Source organism: Narcine bancroftii, chromosome 3 (assembly GCF_036971445.1).
Source record: "Narcine bancroftii isolate sNarBan1 chromosome 3, sNarBan1.hap1, whole genome shotgun sequence".
NCBI classification, from domain to species: Eukaryota; Metazoa; Chordata; class Chondrichthyes; order Torpediniformes; family Narcinidae; genus Narcine; species Narcine bancroftii.
This window is the reverse complement of record NC_091471.1, coordinates 53,241,191-53,260,264: the sequence shown is the minus strand read 5'-3', so window position 1 is coordinate 53,260,264 and position 19,074 is coordinate 53,241,191. Positions and strand designations below refer to the sequence as shown.

The following is a 19,074-nucleotide window of genomic DNA, read 5'->3' as shown; positions in this document are numbered from 1 at the left end:
TCAAATATTTTAAATATAGGCACTTAGCTGTGGTATAGAGAGAGTTAAGTGGCTGTGTTTAAATTTATTGCTGTCCCTGCTCCTTGCACTATCCCATAGCACACTGCCTTTTCACTGATGGGAACCTGCTTTTTTTTTCTGTCTCTGCTCTGATGTGGCAGGATTAAGTCCCAGTCCACAATTTTCTGCTTGTTTTATGGCAAGCCTAGGATTAATAGTGGCTTGCAAACATTATGGGGAGGCTTTTGCTAATTTTTTTTTAAACTAGTGATCACCCTCGTCTCTCAACCTGCCGTGAAACGTAATGTTTGAGAGTTGCGAGGCAACAGTCTGGATATCTGCGAACAGAACAATGATCAGGGAGCAATTTCCTGAAATTGTGTGTGTGTGTGTGTGTGTGTGTGTGTGTGTGTGTGTGTGTGTGTGTGTGTGTGTGTGTGTGTGTGTGTGTGTGTGTGTGTGTGTGTGTAGCGGGTGTGTTGTGTGTAGGATGTATATGTAGAGGATATGTACAGGGCGTGTGTGTGTGTGTGTGTGTGTGTGTGTGTATAGGGGGTGTGTTGTGTGTAGGATGTATATGTAGAGGATATGTACAAGGTGTGTGTGTGTGTGTGTGTGTGTGTGTGTATGTATAGGAGGTGTGTTGTGTGTAGGATGTATATGTAGAGGATATGTACAGGGTGTGTGTGTGTGTGTGTGTGTGTGTATAGGGGGTGTGTTGTGTGTAGGATGTATATGTAGAGGATATGTACAGGGTGTGCGTGTGTGTGTGCGTGTGTGTGTGTAGGGGGTGTGTTGTGTGTAGTGTGTGTATGTAGAGGATATGTACAGGGTGTGTGTGTGTAGGGGGTGTGTTGTGTGTAGGGGGTGTGTTGTGTGTAGGGTGTATATGTAGAGGATATGTACAGGGTGTGTGTGTGTGTGTATGTAGGGGGTGTGTATGTAGAGGATATGTACAGGGGATGTGTGTGTGTAGGGGATGTGTTGTGTGTAGGGTGTGTATGTAGAGGATATGTACAGGGTGTGTGTGTGTAGGGAGTGTGTTGTGTAGGGCGTATATGTAGAGGGTATGTACAGGGTGTGTGTGCGTGTAGGTGGTGTGTTGTGTGTAGGGGTGTATGTAGAGGATATGTACATGGGGTGTGTGTGTAGGGGAGTGTTGTGTGTAGGGTGTATATGTAGAGGATATATATAGGGTGTGTGTGTGTGTGTGTGTGTGTGTGTTGTGTGTAGGGTGTGCATGTAGAGGATAATGTACAGGGTGTGTTGGTGTGTGTGTGTATGGGATGTGTTGTATGTAGTGTGTGTATGTAGAGGATATGTACAGGGGGTGTTTGTGTAGGGGGTGTTTTGTGTGTAGGCTGTGTATGTAGATGATATGTACAGGGTGTGTGTGTAGGGGATGTGTTGTGTGTATGTAGAGGTAATGTACAGGGTGTGTGTGTAGGGGATGTGTTGTGTGTAGGGTGTGTATGTAGAGGATATGTACAGGGTGTGTGTGTGTGTGTGTGTGTGTGTGTGTGTGTGTGTGGCTTGTCTCCAGAGATGGAGACAGATCTACGAAGGGAAGAGAATTGTCAAAAATCGTCCAAGTGAAGATGAGAGTAGGGTGAAGGATAGTAGTAAAGTTGAAAACAACTGATAAGTTCTGCACAGATGCAGGAAACCACCCCAATACAGCAATCAAAGTCATGGATGGAGAGTAGGGGAATGGTGCTGATATAGGCCAAAGAAAAGGCAGCATATTGGGGACCCATGTGAGGGCTTATAGCTACATATTTGATTTGATGAAAACGAGAGGCATTGAAAGGAAAGTTAATCAGGGTGAGAATGAGTTCTACCAGGTTGATGAGTGTTAAACATTCTTGCAGGAAGAGGCAGAAGGTTTTAAGATCTTCTTGTTGGAGGATGTTTGTTCACAGAACCTGACATCTGTGGTGAAGTTGAGGGATGGGAAATCAGAAGTTGTCAAATTGGTGGTGGACATGGGAGATATCCCGGATGTTGGTGGAACAGACTGGATAGAGGATGGAGTAGAGGAATAAGGAGATAAGTTTGGTGGGGTAAGAGCAGTTGGAAATAATGAGCCTGCCTGGAGATCCCTGTTTTTGGATCTTATGAAAGAGATAGAAGAGGGACATTGCAATGTGTGAATGCCTGGGTCCTACAGTAGTCTGGCTAATCCACTTCTCACATCTAAAGTTCACCCAGACCAAGCATAAGTTATTTCCCTTCATAAAACTTTTTGTGTGCATGTTCATCCTTTTTGCAACTGCATCATTCCTGACTGCCACCCAATCAAAAATATTTTTTTTTGTATTCTTTCCACCACTCTCAGCTTCCCCTGCACCTTAAATCTTGCTCTGTTTCCACCCTTCCCTGTTTAAGTGAAAGGCCATTGACCCAAATTGTGATCTCTGTTTCTCTCTCCACATATGCTGCCAGGTAGCAGGATATATTCCTTATTATACACCTTATATTCCATCTGGGCACTCTCCAACCACACAGCATTAACATGGACTTCTCCAATTTCCATAAACCCCCTTCGCCCATCATTAATACCAAACTACAATTTCCATTAACCCCTTCCTCCAGGGTCTCTCTCTCCTTCTCTCTCCTCAACTCTCCACCCCCTCCCTTCCCTATCCTATCAGAGAGCTATGTTCTCCCCTCTGCTTTTTTTTGTCTTCTACCCTCCCACCTTTATCCACTTTTGATCCCCTACCTGTTAGCCTTTGCTTCGCCCCCTGCCCCTTCCTCCCTCCTCCTCTCTGCACCTCCCCCCCTACTTTTTATTCAAGCACCTTCTTGTTTTTCACTCAAACCTTAACAAAGGCTCAGTCCCAAACCACTGGGAACCCTTTTCTTTCTATAGATGTTTAACCTGCTGAGTTTCTCCAGCATTTTTGTGTACTGTTTCAACGTTTGCAAAAAGACATCGGCCAGTCAACATCTGCAACTGTAAAATATCAGCTACGGAAACATGGACTTGAGCTATGGAAGTGGAGAAATGGCCAAATGTCAGGTTTTTACAGTGATTATTTCTTGCATCGGGGTTGAATGCGATTGGCGTGCTACCTGAAAGTGATTGACGTTTGAGTGCCTGCACCTGAGATTGAAAGTTTAAATTCATTTGTCACAAAAAAAACCTGATAGGAGTGAGAAGGGTTCTTTTCCAGCCTGAACATTCTAACATTCATACAGCCATGTAAAGAGTACAATTGCTGAGTGTTGTAATGGAGAGAGTGTTTGACTGCAGGGAGTAGAACAGTTTTATGCTATAAGAAGCCTGGTGCAGTCACAGCATGATGGTGAGAAGATGGAATATCACTCCTAAACTAGGCCATCACCACGGCCAAGCTATCATTACATTAACTCAACAGACCCAAGATGGGTTCCCACAGCTATGCATTTCATATGAAGAAAGTGACTGGACCTACAGGAGAAAGAAACAATCTGCTGGAGGAACTCAGGGGGTCAAGCCGCATCAGGCGAGAGAAAGAATGCTCAGCGTTTCAAGTCAGAACTTCGAGGCCTCCAACCTAAAACATCAACAGTTCTTCTTTTTCTCTCCCACTGAAGCAGCTCAACCCATTGAGTTCCTCCAGCAGATTGTACTTTTGTTCCAGCTTCCAGCCTCTGAGGTCTCTAGAGTCTCTCAAGCTGAAGGACAAGTTGTTCAATGTGAGAACTTTTAGCCGGTTGAAGAAGGGCGTGGTAAGAGGGGAGGCCAGCTGACCATCTATTCAAGGAAGAAGCAAATGATCGTCAAGACTTCCTGATGTCAGATGGGTTGAAGGTTTGGAGGAACTGCACATCCATGGTGAATATGAGCCAGTTGTGATCAGAGAACTGAAAACAGTCCAAGTGGCAGAAGGTAGAGTAAAACCCACTGGTATCCAGCACCACTGGGGATTGTTAGGTGCCGGATAAGCATATTTGCCGATTGCTTGAGACTGTGTGTTGCATGAATGGCAAACTAACCGCGAGAGGGCGCCAATTTTAAATTTTCATATTTATTTTCCGTGATTTTTTTTGCCAGTTGTTTGAATTCCGCATAATAGGGATTTTACTGCATTAGAGAAATAATAGATACAAATGAGAGAGTCTGGACAAATGGAGAAAGAAGAGTCTTGGGAGAAAGAAAGAAATATGATAGGGGCAAGAAGGTTCAGAACAGCAAGGGCAGGCTCAGACAATGGTGGCACCAGGAGATTCCTACTTGTGGATCTAGGGAAACAGGAAGAAGCAGGTTTTGCATGGTTATTGAACTGTGAGGATGGAGATTGCGGAGGCAAGCTCAGAAACAAAGTCAATAAGAGTCTGGGAATCAATGGCATGATGATCAATGAAGCTATGGCTCAGGTGGAGATATGAGGTTAGAGATCTAGCACTCCGCCTCTTTTATCTTGCAATACAGAAAGAGGCTGCACAGTCCTTTAAATCTGTGCTGGTTCTCACAGTCATCCCATTCATTCACTTATTTCCTTGTCACCTCCATTTAAGGTGAGTGAAGGAAAGTTTAGGGGAGATGTCAGAGGTAACAGAGAGTGGTGGGTGACATGGCTGGATGTTGGTACAGGTACACAATCCTTTACCCAGAACCAGTGTGTTCCGAATTTCAGATTTTTAAGGATTTTGGAAAGCCTGATTTAAGCCCACCCAAATTGTGCTTCTGTATCCACCCCTACCCCATTCCAGTCACGCTGCTGTCTCTCACCCCCCCACCCTCGTCCGCACGACTCACGCTGCCAGTCTCCTCCCCCTCGCCCACATGACTCACGCTACCAGTCTCCACTCCCCCCCTTGCCTGCCCGACTCACGCTATCATCTCTCTCCCCACTTGCCGGTTTTTGGAGCTTTCCGGATTTTAGATGTCCAGATAAAGGATTGTGTACCTGTACAATAGGGACATTCTAAGGACTCTTATGCACATGGATGTAAGAAAAATGGATGGTTATGAGTGTGATGCAAGATAAGATTTACATAGTAGGTTTACACAACATAGTAGGCTGAAGGGCCTGTACAGTGGTGTAATAGTTTCTGTTCTAAGCTCTCTCAAATACTGATCCTAATTCTCCTGACATCCACATGCACTTTGGGTAATTTATAGGAGCCAATTAACTTCCCAGCATTTCTTTGGGATGTGAGTAGAAACCAGGGCACCAGGGAGAAATTCACACGGTCATCGGGGAATGTGCAAACTCCAAACAGACAGTACCCAAGTTCAGGACAGAACCTGTGTCATTGCAGATGCTTGGCAGTAGTTCTAACTCCTGCATCAACGTGCTTCCCTTATCCTTTGAATTGTTCATCCTCAAAGATTGTAGGAGGTCTATTCCATTAGTGCACCCAAGGCCAACAGAGAATTTTGGACTTGGGATGAATCAAGAATTATTGAGACCAAAGATGCTGTTCCTATTTCTTGTGGTATTACATGTTACTCATGGTTCCCTTCAACAGCTTTGGGAGTCAGAAGGCAAATGCAGTTGACAGTTCAACATGTGCTAGGGCTTGTGCCTGATATTTCCCAATTGATTGGTTCCACAGACATACCTTATGAGCCTTCTTTAAAGGTCTTTTAGAAAAAATTGCAAAGCATTAGTTAAGTGAAGCCATAACTGTCCTCTTAGATGACAGTAAAAAAAAAGTTAAGAGGCAAATTTTCTCCAATGCCCTACTCACGATAAACAGTATCAGTACATCACAGATTTTCAAACTGAGGAAAAGACTGGAAAATGGACTTCAGGAATGTCAGATCATCAATAAGCTCCTGTCTCTACCTCTCAGTTTTCTGGTCTGACTGTGTGAGTTTGTTGTAAACTGGCTTCCTTGTTCTTGACATTGCAAACACCACTGCAATGTGAAGCACTCAAGAACCACATGAAATTACCTCCATGCATAAAAGTTAATTAATTTGCAAAGCGAAAGCAAATAGAGAAGTATTCCAGATTTAAAAAATGTCATTTGGGTTCTACAAGAATGGTGCAGTGGTCACTTAATCTGCACAGATAATTGTTTTATAGTTAAATGCAGAACTCAACAAAAATGGTGGAGAGTAAAACTGAACAAAAGAGATTAGTGTAGTGATTCGCACAATGCAACCCGGGGTCAAATTCGGCACTGCCCGTACGGAGTTTGTTCGATCACTCCGTGACCTGCGTGGGTTTTATTTCCCTGGGTGCTCCAGTTTCCTCCCACCCTCCAAAATGTGTAGTAATTTAGGTTAACTGGGTGTAATTGGTCAGCATGGGTTTCAATGGCCAAAATCACCTTCTGCTGTTTTGCAAATAAAAACTTAAATATTTTTTTTTAAATCAAGCATGAAGAGCCAGCTCATAACGTAAATACTTTAAACGAATCAGTCTGCAAATGGTGTTGAATTACTTCAATAAATCAGTCTAGAGCAGCTATTCTCAACAGGAGCCTCACCCATACCATACCCCCACCCCCACCCCCCACCATCACCTCCCCCCCCTCCCCAAGTCCACTGCACATTTAATGGGGGCCACAGACTGAAATCATAAAATATTTTTTATCTAGTCGGGTAGGAGAGAAGTGCAGAAGAAACCAACTAAACTTGACTGCTTCACAGGGAAGGGGGCCCATACAGTTTGAGCAGAGTCCTAAGGGGGCCATAACCAAAAAAAAGAGTTGAGAATGGCTGGTCTACAGGTTGGAGTAGGCACTACATCTAACAGGGGCACAGAAATCAACGAAGCAGGCAAAATGCTTTTATGACCTCAGGATACTCAAAGCCAATGAAGTACTTTTATCGAGCAGTCACCAATGCAAAATAATAACAGGGGCAGCTGACTTGCAAATAGCACAGAGTCAGCAAGTTTGATTTGTTATGTTTCCACAATGCAAATACTGTAGCATAGAAAATATAATTTGGCACTCAACAACTCATAAGATCAGTTTAATTCAACTGATTAAGGAAGTGACAGGTACCATGCTAATAATGGACTGAGGGACTCGAGAAGCAAATGCCGTGGTGGTTTCCTAAATCACACTGTCAGCAGCCGTACAGAAGCAGTTATTTCAATGCTTACTGAAATTCCTTCTGCTGAACATGGTGAGAACATTGACAGCCTTGAGATGAATGTTAAAGGAAACACATGGTTAACCACTTGCTTCTGGTCTGAAGAAAGCTGGTTAAAAAAGAACAGGATGCCCTCCAAAGGACTCATGCTCCAAAGTTCACTGATAGCTTAGTTAAAGCAACAATTTAATCTGTACATTAAATGGCCTTTTGACCAAGTATATCATTGGCACATCTGACAGTTCATTACAGACATAAAAACTCAAAAAAAAAAGCAGGGAAAAGGAAATGTGAATAAACCAGTTTTTAAAGGACAAGCTGAATTCCGATCCAGTCTGTAAGTGTCAAGCACTGAAATTGAGTATCAACAAATATAGACTTGGTGTTGGTGGGTGGGAGCAAAACATGCAGTCCACAAATGGTGTTGAAATAGATCAGTTTGAAATTTTAAAAACAGATCTGGAGGAAGTGGCAAGCATAGTAATGAACATATCTAGCCCAAGAGCAATAAGGAAAAAAAAGATAGATGCTTTGTTATTTTGGTGAAATAATTTGAGATTGCAAATCTATCTGAAATGCCGTGTTATCGTCTTCAAGTTAATACAGGCCCCTCCCTTCCCTCAGGAGGGAACATGGGGAGGGGGGGGGGGGGGAAATCACACTTTTTACTTCCAGAGCAAAAACGTATGCCTGTTTATCTCTCACTCAGAATGAGTCAAGATCAAATTATTTGATTGTTAGTGTTCTTGTTATCTGGGATCTTGCTAAATGCAAATTCATTGACATTTACTATTTTATCATGGAGGCCACAGTCCATAATTTTTTTGCTGGCAGTCACATCTATTGGAGGTCCTAATGTCATGAAAGGTGTAGAAAAAACGTAAGTTCTTTCTCAGCAGAGTGCATGATCAAGAAAGTTACATTTCTGATCAAACTGTACTTGAATTGAGATAGGTGATGTTTAAACTGTGATAATAGGGAGCCAACACATATTCAGAGTCCTATTTTCAAGTTTACTTCCTCTGCTTAGTCTTGATTTTTCTATATGGCATAGCTTTATTCATCTTAACTTGTTTAATTCAAAGAGAAAAACCTTGATCAAAAATTTGGTGGAGAACTTGAATTTATTTATCACTTGAGCAGGATTCTCCTCTGTAAATCTGCACTTTACTGTAGAACAGTGGTTACTGCTCTGTCGGTCATTCTTGTGGGGCAAGAATGGGAATTTGATCCACCCTGTGGGTGTTGTTTGCTACTCAAACAATCACTATGGGTCTGTGTTAAAGAGTTTTTTGAATCCAGCATTCACTCACAAAGGAGAAGAGGTCAAATAATGTTTGGGAGTCACTTCACACTAGGAGAGAGGGTGCTGTCAGCAGCTGGAAAATGAGCGATAACGAAAGGCAAAGAGAAGCAGAAGAAAATGGCAGGAGAAAGGAGGGTGAACAGACCACTAAGGCAGTGGAAGAAATAAATGTTTAAAGGGAAAATGGAGTGGGAGGGGAGGGTGAGAAGTGAGAGGGAGTTGGAAAGGGATAAGAGATAAGAGAGAAGGAAGTGGGAGAGAGAAAACAGGAAGTCGGAAAGTGGAGGAGTCCTTTGAGACAGAGAGAAGGGAGGGATGACTGAGTAGAGGGATGGCAGGGGTAGTGGATGGACAAAGCTAGAAGGTGGAAAGGAGATAAGAGAAAGGGTAGAAGGGGATTAAATAGTATGTATGGGAGGGGGTTGAGGAAAAGTGGGACTGGACGTCCATGAGTTTGGGCCCAGCTCATGGGTGTGTGGTCAAAGTGTGTCTGCATGCAAGAATGTGTTAACCACAGTTTTCAAACCAAATGGTTTTTTTTTCAAAATTTTGAGTTTTCACTCTCTACATTTCGCAATCCTGTTAACCCTGAAGAAGGGTTCAGGCCCGAAACGGATGTGACTTGACCCGCTGAGTTTTATTCACCAATTTTTTTTTGTGCATTGTTCAGGTTTTCACTCTGACCAGGGTTTGACTGGCGTAACTAGAACCATTCTAGAAACCAAAAATAAAGTTTTTTTCCACTATTAAAAGTCCCAATAAATCCTTTCCCCTCCCCTCCAGTCTAACCTCTGAAGAGATTCTAATTGAATTCATTTTAACAAAGACTGGCCTGATCATTCATCTCCTCCTCTGATTTCCCTCTTCCTATTTCCAACCAATCAAATACTCCCATAACCATATATTTCCACCCTGTCCTGAATTAATGTCAATTTCCTTCTACTTGAACGAGAGCACCTAAAGGCCTCTTCCCGTATTCTTGGCTCTCGACCCAGACCACCTTTGACCACTGCTTCGTGTTGAACCAGATTGTTAACGATCTTCATTCTTCAATCTGACATCCTTGACTGCATAGCCACTCTATCACTTGTCCACCTGCAAACTTTGCTCACATCTGCCCTGCAGCTGAGTTGTTTCTCCATGTTTTTCTCATTTCAGAATTGTACCATTTCTTTGCTCTCCTTGCCAATCCTCCACCTCTGCACATTGCATTGAATCTAAAGCTCTGTTGTCCATATCTTCCTGACCTGACTACTCTATAGTGGATTACAGATTCCCATCTAATTTGAAATTCACATCCTTACAATTAAATTTCTCATGACATTGCATTTCCTTATGTCCTTACTGGATTAGTACCCAAAGAGCTGGACCACTGACCTGTAGACAAAAGTTAGAATCCCACCATGCCAACTGGAGAATTAAATTCAATTAAATGAATCCATTTCTTTAAAAACTGTGCAGGTCTACTTCTGAATAAACATAAAATGACTGGACTGTCACAAAGGACAGTTATCAAGAAATCATAAGATGTCGACGAAGGGCTCAGGCACACAACGTCAACTGCTTTGTGCTTCGTGACCTGCTGTGTTTCTCCAGCACTTTGGTGACAAACATCAACTTCAAGGATGGAAAGCTGTCAACTCACCTATATCTGATTCCCAGACCCAATGTGGTTTATTCATTGCCAACGATGCCCACATCTCATGGAGGAGTAAATTAAAAACTCAAGTGTTGTTGCATGCATCCTTTGCCCTTATCATTCTACCATTGATTGATACCATCATGGCCAGCCCTAATGTCTGGAGTGTACTCACTTAAACCCTTCTCCTCCTTAGCACCTGCAACCTTGGATCAACTGGAATTCTCCTGGTGAATAAATTGGCTTTTCTTTGTCTAATCATTCTTCTGGAAACAGCCTCAGCATATTTTATGTGGTGAAGGAGTTGTGTGATTCAAGTTGTTTGTTGAGGTTAAGGAGGATGGTAAAATTGAGGGTGTACAGCACAGAGAACTTTCTATGAATTACTACTGATAACTATTTCAGGCTTAGCAGGTCAGCACCACTTTCAGAATCTCTTGTCATGAACATGTCACCAAATTCATTGTTTTACAGCAGCTTTAAAGTGCAAACATTGCTATAAATTACATATCAAAATAAATAAATTGTGCAAAGAGGTCATGTCTGTGGTTCAATGTCTGTTCAGAAATCTGATGGCAGAGGGGAAGAAGCTGTCCTTGTGCTGCTGGGTGCACAGCTTCATGCTCCTTTACCTCCTTCCCAATGGCAGCAGTGTGGAGGGCATGGCCTGGATGGTGAGAATCCTTGATGACAGAGGCTGCTTTCTTAAGACACTGCCTCTTGTAGATGTCCATTATGGAGTGAAGACTGGTGCCCATGATGGCATTGGCTGCATTCACAACTCTCTGTAGTTTTCTCCTCCCCTGTGCCTTGGCACCTCCATACCAAGATTCAATTTATTGTCATAGCAATAAAACAGTGTCACATTACATGAAATTTCTTTTTGCCGACTGCAATGCAGACGGATTCTCCACTGCCAGGAATTGCCTAAGCACTTCTTACAGTTTTACAGTGAGACTTACAGTCAGAGAGAAGCAAAAGACAGACAATAATGCAACCAGTCAGAATGCTTTCCATGGTACACCTGTAGAAATTTGGAAGAATCTTTGTTGACATACCAAATCTCCTCAACCTCCTCACACCACTGAGGAGACTTCTTTATAATTGCATCGACATGGAGGCCCCAGGACAGATCTTCAGAGATGTTGACACCCAGGAACTTTAAGTACTTAAATCTTACTACTGCTGACCCCTTGTTGAGGATTGGTTTGTTTTCTCCGGATTTCCCCCTTCTGAAGTCCACAATCACTTCCCTAGATTTGCTAACATTGAGAGCAAGGTTGTTGTGACGCCACTCAACGAGCTGATCTATCTCCCTCCTGCAATCTACCTCATTGCCGTCTGTGATACTGCCAACGGCCATGGTGTCATTGGCAAGTTTTTAGATGGCATCTGAATAGGATAGCAGGGAAGGCCTATGGAATGTTGGCCTTCATTAATAGGGGGAATGAGTTAAAGAGAGGTCATGTTGCAACTCTACAAATCTCTGGTGAGACCAGACTTAAAGTATTGTGTTCATTTCTGGTCATCTCATTATAGGAAGGATGTGGAAGCTATGGAGAGGGTACAAAGAGATGTTGCCCAAATTGGGAAAAAGAGTCTTATGAGGCAAGGTTAGCAGAGCTGGGACATTTCCCCTGTAGTGCAGAAGGATGAGAGAAGACTTAATAGAGGTCTACAAGATTCTGAGAGGCAAAGGTAAGGTGGACAGCTCACGCCTTTTTCCCAGGGCAGGAATATCAAACACTAGGGAACATCTCTACAAAACGAAGGGAGGAAAGTTTAGGGGAGATATCAAGGGTAAGGTTTTTTTTACATAAAGAGTTGAGGATGCCTGGAATAACTTGCTGGGGGTAGTGGTGAAGGCTGAAACATTGGGCACATTTAAGACAGGCACAATAGATGAAGGAAAAATTGAGGTTTATGAGGTAGGAAGGGTTTGGTACTTTTTTTTGGAGGAATATATAGGTTAGCACAACATTGAGGGCCAAGGGCCTGACTGTACTGTAATGTTCTATGTTCCATGAATTGTGCCACAAATTCATGGGTATGTAGAGACCATAGAGCAATGTATTCCTGAGGCGTGCCTAAGACTAGAGTACCATCGAAATGCAGAAAATCAAATACATTTCTTGGTTTCTATTTTAACTCTTTTAACTACATGTCCCAGTTTAACAAAAAGCACATATATTCCATGACTGCTTTTATACCCAACCACCAACTGAGTTAATAGATATGTGTGTGTGTGTATACACGCACATGGGTGGGTGGGTGAATGTGTGCAAGAGGGTGTGAGCATGTTTGTAAGAGAGTATGTGTGTACATGAGAGAGAAGGGTGTGTGAAAGAGTGAATCCATGTGTGAGAGGGAGAATGTGTGAGAGAATGTGTGTGAGGGAATGTGTGGGTGAGAAAGAATGTGTGTGAGAGAGAGACTGTCTGTGAAAGAATGCGTGTGTGAAAGAATGTGTATGAGGCAGAACGTGTGTGTTGAGTAAATGGTGCAGTACTGGTGAACTTCTATATTGCACCAGTTTTTCATCCCACTTTTAAAGTATATGTTCTGGTACCTTCTCCCCTATTTTATCCAGCTCTATCTTGGTCCAATCTGGTTTTTCCCTTGTTTGATAAAAATCTGATAAGTATCTTAAATGTCCTGCTCTATAATAATTCTTAAAGTTTGGTAGCTGTAAGCATCCTTGTTTGTACCATTCTGTTAAATTATCTAGCGCTATCCTCGGTTTCCCCCCTTTCCATAAGAATTTCCTTATTATTTTCATTAGCTCATTGAAAAATTTCTCTGTTAAGGGAATTGGTAACGATTGAAATAGGTATTGTATCCTTGGGAAGATATTCATTTTAATGCAATATTTTAATGCAGTTAGTGGCAATTCTTTCCAATGTTCTAAGACATCCTGTAAATTCTTCATTAGTGGCTGATAATTTAATTTGTATAGGTGGCCTAAATTATTATCTAATCTAATAACTAGGTATCGAATTGCTTGTGTTTGCCATTTAAATGGTGATTCTTTTTTAAACTCTGTATATTCCACATTACTCATTGGCATCACTTCACTTTTATTTGTGTTGATCTTGTACCCTGATATTTCTCCATATTTCTTCAATTTCTTATGTAGTTCTTTTATTGATATTTCTGGTTCTGTTAAGTATACAATGATGTCATCTGCAAATAAACTGATTTTTATATTCCTTCTCCTTTATTTTTATCCCTTTTATTTTATTTTCTGTTCTTATCAGTTCTGCCAATGGTTCTATTTCTAAAGTGAACAGTGAGGGAGATAGTGGACATCCCTGCCTAGTTGACCTGCTTAATTTAAATTGGTTTGATACATATCCATTTACTGTCACCTTCGCCAATGGTCCCTTATATAATGCTTTAATCCAATTAATATATTTTTCTGGTAGGTTGAACCTCTGTAGTACTTTGAATAAATAGTTCCATTCTACCCTGTCAAAGGCAGGAAAAAAAACATATTACCAACTACCAAAATTATTATTGACACAAAATCAACTAATCCCTTTCACAATAGATAATCTTTCCTTTAGAGAATGGGAGAGAAAAGGAATTAAAGAAAATTGTTTTTTGGGAAAAAATTTATTATCATTTGAACAAATGAAGTACAAATATGGAATAACTCATGGTATAATGTTTGCATCCACCAACTGAAAACCTACTTAAAGGATAAATTGGGAAGCAGACTGAGATTACCAGAAGGAAGCAGCTTTGAATATGTGATTACAGAAACAATGATAATAAAAAAATTTATAACGAACATGTACATCAAGCTGCAAGAGGAAGAAAATTATGAAATAAACTATAAACTCAAACAAAAGTGGGAAAAAGATTTAAACATAAAGATAAAAAATGAAATATGGGAAAAGTTATGCTCTGGAACTATGAAAAATATAATAAATACCAGGTAACACATGATACAATATAATTGCTTACACAGGCTAGATATCACGCCCCAAAAGTTAAATAAATGGGATCCAACATTATCAGATAGATGTTTTCACTGTAAGAAGGAAACAGGAACAACAGTACATGCAATTTGGACATGTGAGAAAGTGAAAAAGTTTTGGGAAGATCTAAATCAGGTATTAAATAAAATCACAAAAAGCAACATATCAAAAAATCCAGAGATCTTTCTTCTAAGTAATATAAGAAGTAAAGAATTAGGCCTCAAACTGGATGAAGCACAAAAAAAGATTTATTATGATAGCCTTAGCTGTAGCAAAAAAATGTATAGTGTCAACTTGGAAATCAGAAGAGAGCCTGAAAGTACAGCAATGGTACATGAAAATGAATAAATGCATTCCATTGGAAAAAATAACATATAATTTAAAAAATAAAGTCACATTATTTGAACAAATTTGGGAACCGTACATGGAACAGAACAGAGAGGGCCTACCGCTGACCTCCACGCCCTAAAATTATAGAATGAGAAGAAGACAAAATGAACTGATCCAGTGTGTAAAAGTAGATGACACAATTTTCTTGTTTATTTTCATTGTGTGATGACATTGTTTAATGGGTTTATTGTATTGTATATGTTGAACATTTACTGGGTTTGGAGGGGGGTGGGAAGGAGGGAGGGAAGGGAGGGGGGAGGCAAAGGGGAGAAAATGCCACTGTGTATATTCATGAGGAAAATGTTTGTGTTTATTTTGATTGATATGGTTCACAGTGTGAAAATTTTTAAAGAGAGAATGTGTGTGTGAGGGAGAGATGTGTGTTAGAGAGTGAGAGAATGTGAGAGAGAACTAGAGAATGTGTGAGAGTGAGAGAATGTGAGAGTGAGAGTGTGTGTGTGTGTGTGTGTGTGTGTGCAAGAGGGTGTGAGCATGGATGTAAGACAGAGTATGTGTGTATATGAGAGAGAGGGTGTGTGTGAAAGAGTGAATGCATGTGCGAGAGGGAGAATATGTGAGAGAATGAGTGTGAGAGAGAGAGAATGAGTGAGAGAGAGAATGAGTGTGTGAGAGAGAATGTGTGTAAGAGAGAATGTGTTTGTTCGTGAGAGAGAATGTGTGAGAGAATGAGAGAATGTGTGTGTGAGAGAGTATGTGTATGTAAGAGAGAGAGTGTGAGAGAGAGATTGAGAAAGTATATAATTCCAGAACCCAAATAAAATGTCATCAAAGGCATCTTCACAGGTTCACGTATTAATCAGTCCTATTTAGACATGCTAACAAATGATAGCCAAGGCCTATTATGGTAAAGAAGCATGGAACCACATGTCGAAAGACTTAAAGGGCAAAAAAAATCTGACGTAAGCCATCCTGTTCTGTGAAAGAAATAGACGATATTTTGGTTAGATGTTCCTTCAAAAACCTACTGAAAATATGACCAATGAGGAATCTCATCTGTATCTCAAGAAGAATTTATCAGACATCCATAGCAAAAATAAACTACATGTTATGTAATCTTCATCAATTTAATCCAAACTACAAATCCTGGAAAAGTATGTTAAATTTGTGATGGGGCCGACAGGGAAAGGTTGGTAGGAATGCAGAAATGTGGTTAATATCAGTTGACCCTTGACCCTTGATCAAATGATAAAAGGGATGGAGAGAATAGATGTGAAAGAGAAGTTTCCAATAGCGGGAGAGTCCAGGATCAAAGGGCTCAACCTCAGAATAAACGGATGTTCCTTCAGAACTGAGATGAGGAGAAATTTCTTCAACCAGAAAGTGGTGAATCTGTAGAATTCATTGCCACAGACAAATATGGAGGCCATAATTGGGTAAATTTAAAATGGACATTAAGGTTGATAGGTTCTTAATTAGTAAAGGTATCAAAGGTTATGGGGAAAAGGCAGGAAAACTGAGTTGAAAGGAACAATACATCCACCAACATTCAAATGGCAGAGCACACTCAATGGACTGAATGGCCTAATTCTGCTCCTGTTCCTGGTCTTAAGGTCTTCTTATCACATGGTGGAGTGGATTCAAAGTAATGAATGGCCTATTCCTGCTCCAGATATGCATGTTTGTACATTGGTATGTATTGTTTTTAAAATGTATTTAATCAAGAACATACTAGACACATCGTACACAAGAATCTGCAGAGAGTTTCAAAAGCAGCTCAGGCCATTACACAAACCAACCCCCACTCCATCAACTCCATCTACACTACTCACTGCCCAACCCAGCCACACCCTCTTCTCTTTCTGTTCAGCAGAAGCTACATGAGCTTGAAAACACAAACCTCCAGATTAAAGAACAGTTTTTTTTTCATGCTGTTATCAGACTTGAATTGGTTAAAAAAAAAGTTGATGCCCCTGGAATATTTATCTAGTTTTCTCCAAGTCCTGCATTGTCCTTGTAACACCAAAACCTGCACTTAGTTTTCTTGTTGCACTACCCGGTATGGATTGACTATAACTAAAGTTCAATGCTGGAGAACTTAGCAGGTGAAACAGTGTACTTTATATAGGGAAGATAAAGATACATAACCATTGTTTTGGGGATGTAGGTGCCTGTAGCGCAATCAATAACCACAAGTAGACACGAAGTGAGTGATTAAAGGCTTTAATATCCTGAAACATCAGGCATGTCTCTACATGCTATTGGCCCCAGATTCAAGGCTAGTATGGAGGGAGGTGACTAGGCTATCAGCCTTTATTGAGAATCTACGGGACAGAGTTACAGGGTCAGAGGCAGGCCAGCCTGTAAAGTCGAGTGAGGTCACACCTGCACTACATTCAACCCTCCTTTTTAGATAGAGTCCAGCCGGGTTATGCAGGACAGAGTCCATTGTTACCAGTCTTGCATTCTTCAATAGTTTACAGATTCAGCCAGTCCAGTGGCTATATCTGCCACTGTGATCACCGTAGTCAGTGACCTGTACGGTAGGCTGAGTGTCCGGGGACTGAACAGGTTCCAGAGGGTGTGGGTGATTCAGTTTGTGGTTGTAGGGGTGGTATTGGCAGAGGCTGGAGGGGTTGTGGTGGTGGGTTCTAGTGGTCATTTGTCTGGAGGGTAGAAGAGACCTGCTGGTTGGTGACATGAGCTTATGGGTGCACCTCCTCTGCCGGAGCCCCTACACGAGCCAGGTCCCAGATGGACACGTCTTCCCGCCCATCTGGGTACTGTATGTGGGCATTCTGGGGGTCCACAAGCAGGAGGTGTACTTTCTCGATCAGCGGGTCCACCTTGTGGATCCTAACGTGTCTGCAGAGAACCTCCAACCCTGGGGTCAACAGCCAGACCAGCAGCGTGGTTCCTAGGGATGACCTCCTAGGGAAGGAGAACAGCTTCTCATATGGGGTAGCATTTGTAGCAGTACAGAGTAGGGATCTGGTGGCACATAACACCTCTGGAAGGATCTATTACCACTGGGAGATGGGCATCCCTTTTGACTTAAGGGCCAAGAGGATTGCCTTCCAGATCAGGCCGTTCCCTTTCCACCTGACCTTTCCCATAGGCATTGTAGCTGGTGGTTCTGCTTGTGGCTATACACTTGGACAGGAAATATTAGCGAATGAGGACCCTCAATCACTGTTAACGTAACTGGGGTATCCAAACAAGGTGAAGAAGTTGTGGAGGGCTTTAATGACCATGGGCTGGTCATATCCGGGCAGGGAATGGTGAATGGGAAACATGAGTACTCGTCGACAATATTCAGGAAGTACGTGCTCCGATTCGTGGATGGAAGGGGGCCCTTGAATGCCATACTGAGATGTTCAAAGGGGCAAGTGGCCTTGATCAGCTGAGCTCTCTCCAGCCAATAGAAATGCGGCTTGCACTCTACATAGACCAAACAGTTATGAGTTAGCTTCCTGACCATCTCCACAAAACAGGGGAGGTTGCAGGCCCTCACGAAGTGGTAGAGCTTGGTGACTCCTGGATGGCAAAGGCTATGGCAGAAGGTTTGGAGGCAATCTATTTGTGCCCTGTTGTAGGTTCCCCGGGACAGGGCATCAGGTGGCTTATTAAGCTTCCCAGGCTGGTACAAGATCTCATAATTGTAGGTGGACAGTTCATTCTCCACCTCATAATCTTGTCATTTTTAATTTTCCCCCACTGTTTATTGTAAAACATTGTGATGGCTCTCTGGTCTGTCAGCAGGGTGTATGGCCTATCGGACAGATAGTGCCTCTAGTGATGCACAGCTTCCACTATAGCCTGTGCCCCCTTCTTGATGGCAGAGAGTCTGATTTCAGGGCCCTGGAGGGTCCAGGAAAAAAATGCCACAGGCTTGAAAGCCAGGGCGGTCAGAGGCATCGCTCTCCACTTAGAAAGGGATGGATTCATCAACAGCGTGCACCGCCAACTTGGCAATCTCATCCTTAATGCCCTCGAAGGCCTTAAGGGTCTCTGCTGATGGGGAAAACATGGTGGTTTTCACCAGGGGGTAGGTCTTGTCCACATAATTGGGAATCCATTGGGCATAATACGAAAAGAACCCAAAATGAACTTCAGACAACACCATGCACTGGAAGATCAACAAGTTTTAGATCCTTCAATAAGCCGTAATTCTCCAACTGTAATTGATGTCCCTGGGTATAGCGCTAAGGGCACAAAATCCTGCATTATGCACCTGTTAAGGGATGAATTTCAATAATTACCACTGCCTCCCTTTCCAAATCTTCTGAGCAAAGGAGATGGACTCCTTCACAACCCAGCCACCTGGAGGGCAGTGAGTGACGGTGCGAGGATTCCACCTGTGCATGAAAGAGATCGATAGGAAGAGTCTGTCCCACCACCTACTGGGATGCGCATTTTTTTAATTTAAAGAGTAGCTTCTCTACCAAGCCAGTATCCAGTATCAAGCTCCAGAATCTGGGAGCTGCTCAATTAGAGTAACATTACATGAGACTAAAGTTGGACTAACATTCACATTGATCACCTACTTTGGTGACAGTGCATTGCAGAAATGGTATCAAGAGATATGCTGTTTGCCATTGAACGGCTTTGTGCATGGTTGGGTGTCTCTAGCCATGAGCTGCATTTGGAACAACAGAGCAACTGAGAACCATTCAGGTGGTCTGCAGAAATAGGGGGTCCACAGTGTGTATCCCAAAATTTGGCATGAGGATTGTGATGCTTGATTAATCCA

The 19,074-nt window shown here is 42.1% G+C and overlaps 1 protein-coding gene and 1 long non-coding RNA gene across 4 annotated transcripts in view; one reads left to right on the top strand and one right to left on the bottom strand.

Moving 5' to 3' along the window:
* LOC138756681 (AT-rich interactive domain-containing protein 3A-like) overlaps nt 1-19,074 on the bottom strand; it is a 612,036-nt gene that overhangs the window by 486,337 nt on the left and 106,625 nt on the right.
* The window catches only part of LOC138757181 (uncharacterized), a 115,371-nt gene that overhangs the window by 91,874 nt on the left and 4,423 nt on the right, over nt 1-19,074 (top strand). For 2 of the 3 annotated variants that reach the window (XR_011353401.1, XR_011353394.1), the window contains one exon: nt 15,935-16,013. The exons of the other annotated variant lie outside the window; for it this stretch is intronic. This is a non-coding gene — a long non-coding RNA (uncharacterized lncRNA). The remainder of the gene's footprint in view (nt 1-15,934; nt 16,014-19,074) is intronic. 3 annotated transcript variants of the gene reach the window in all.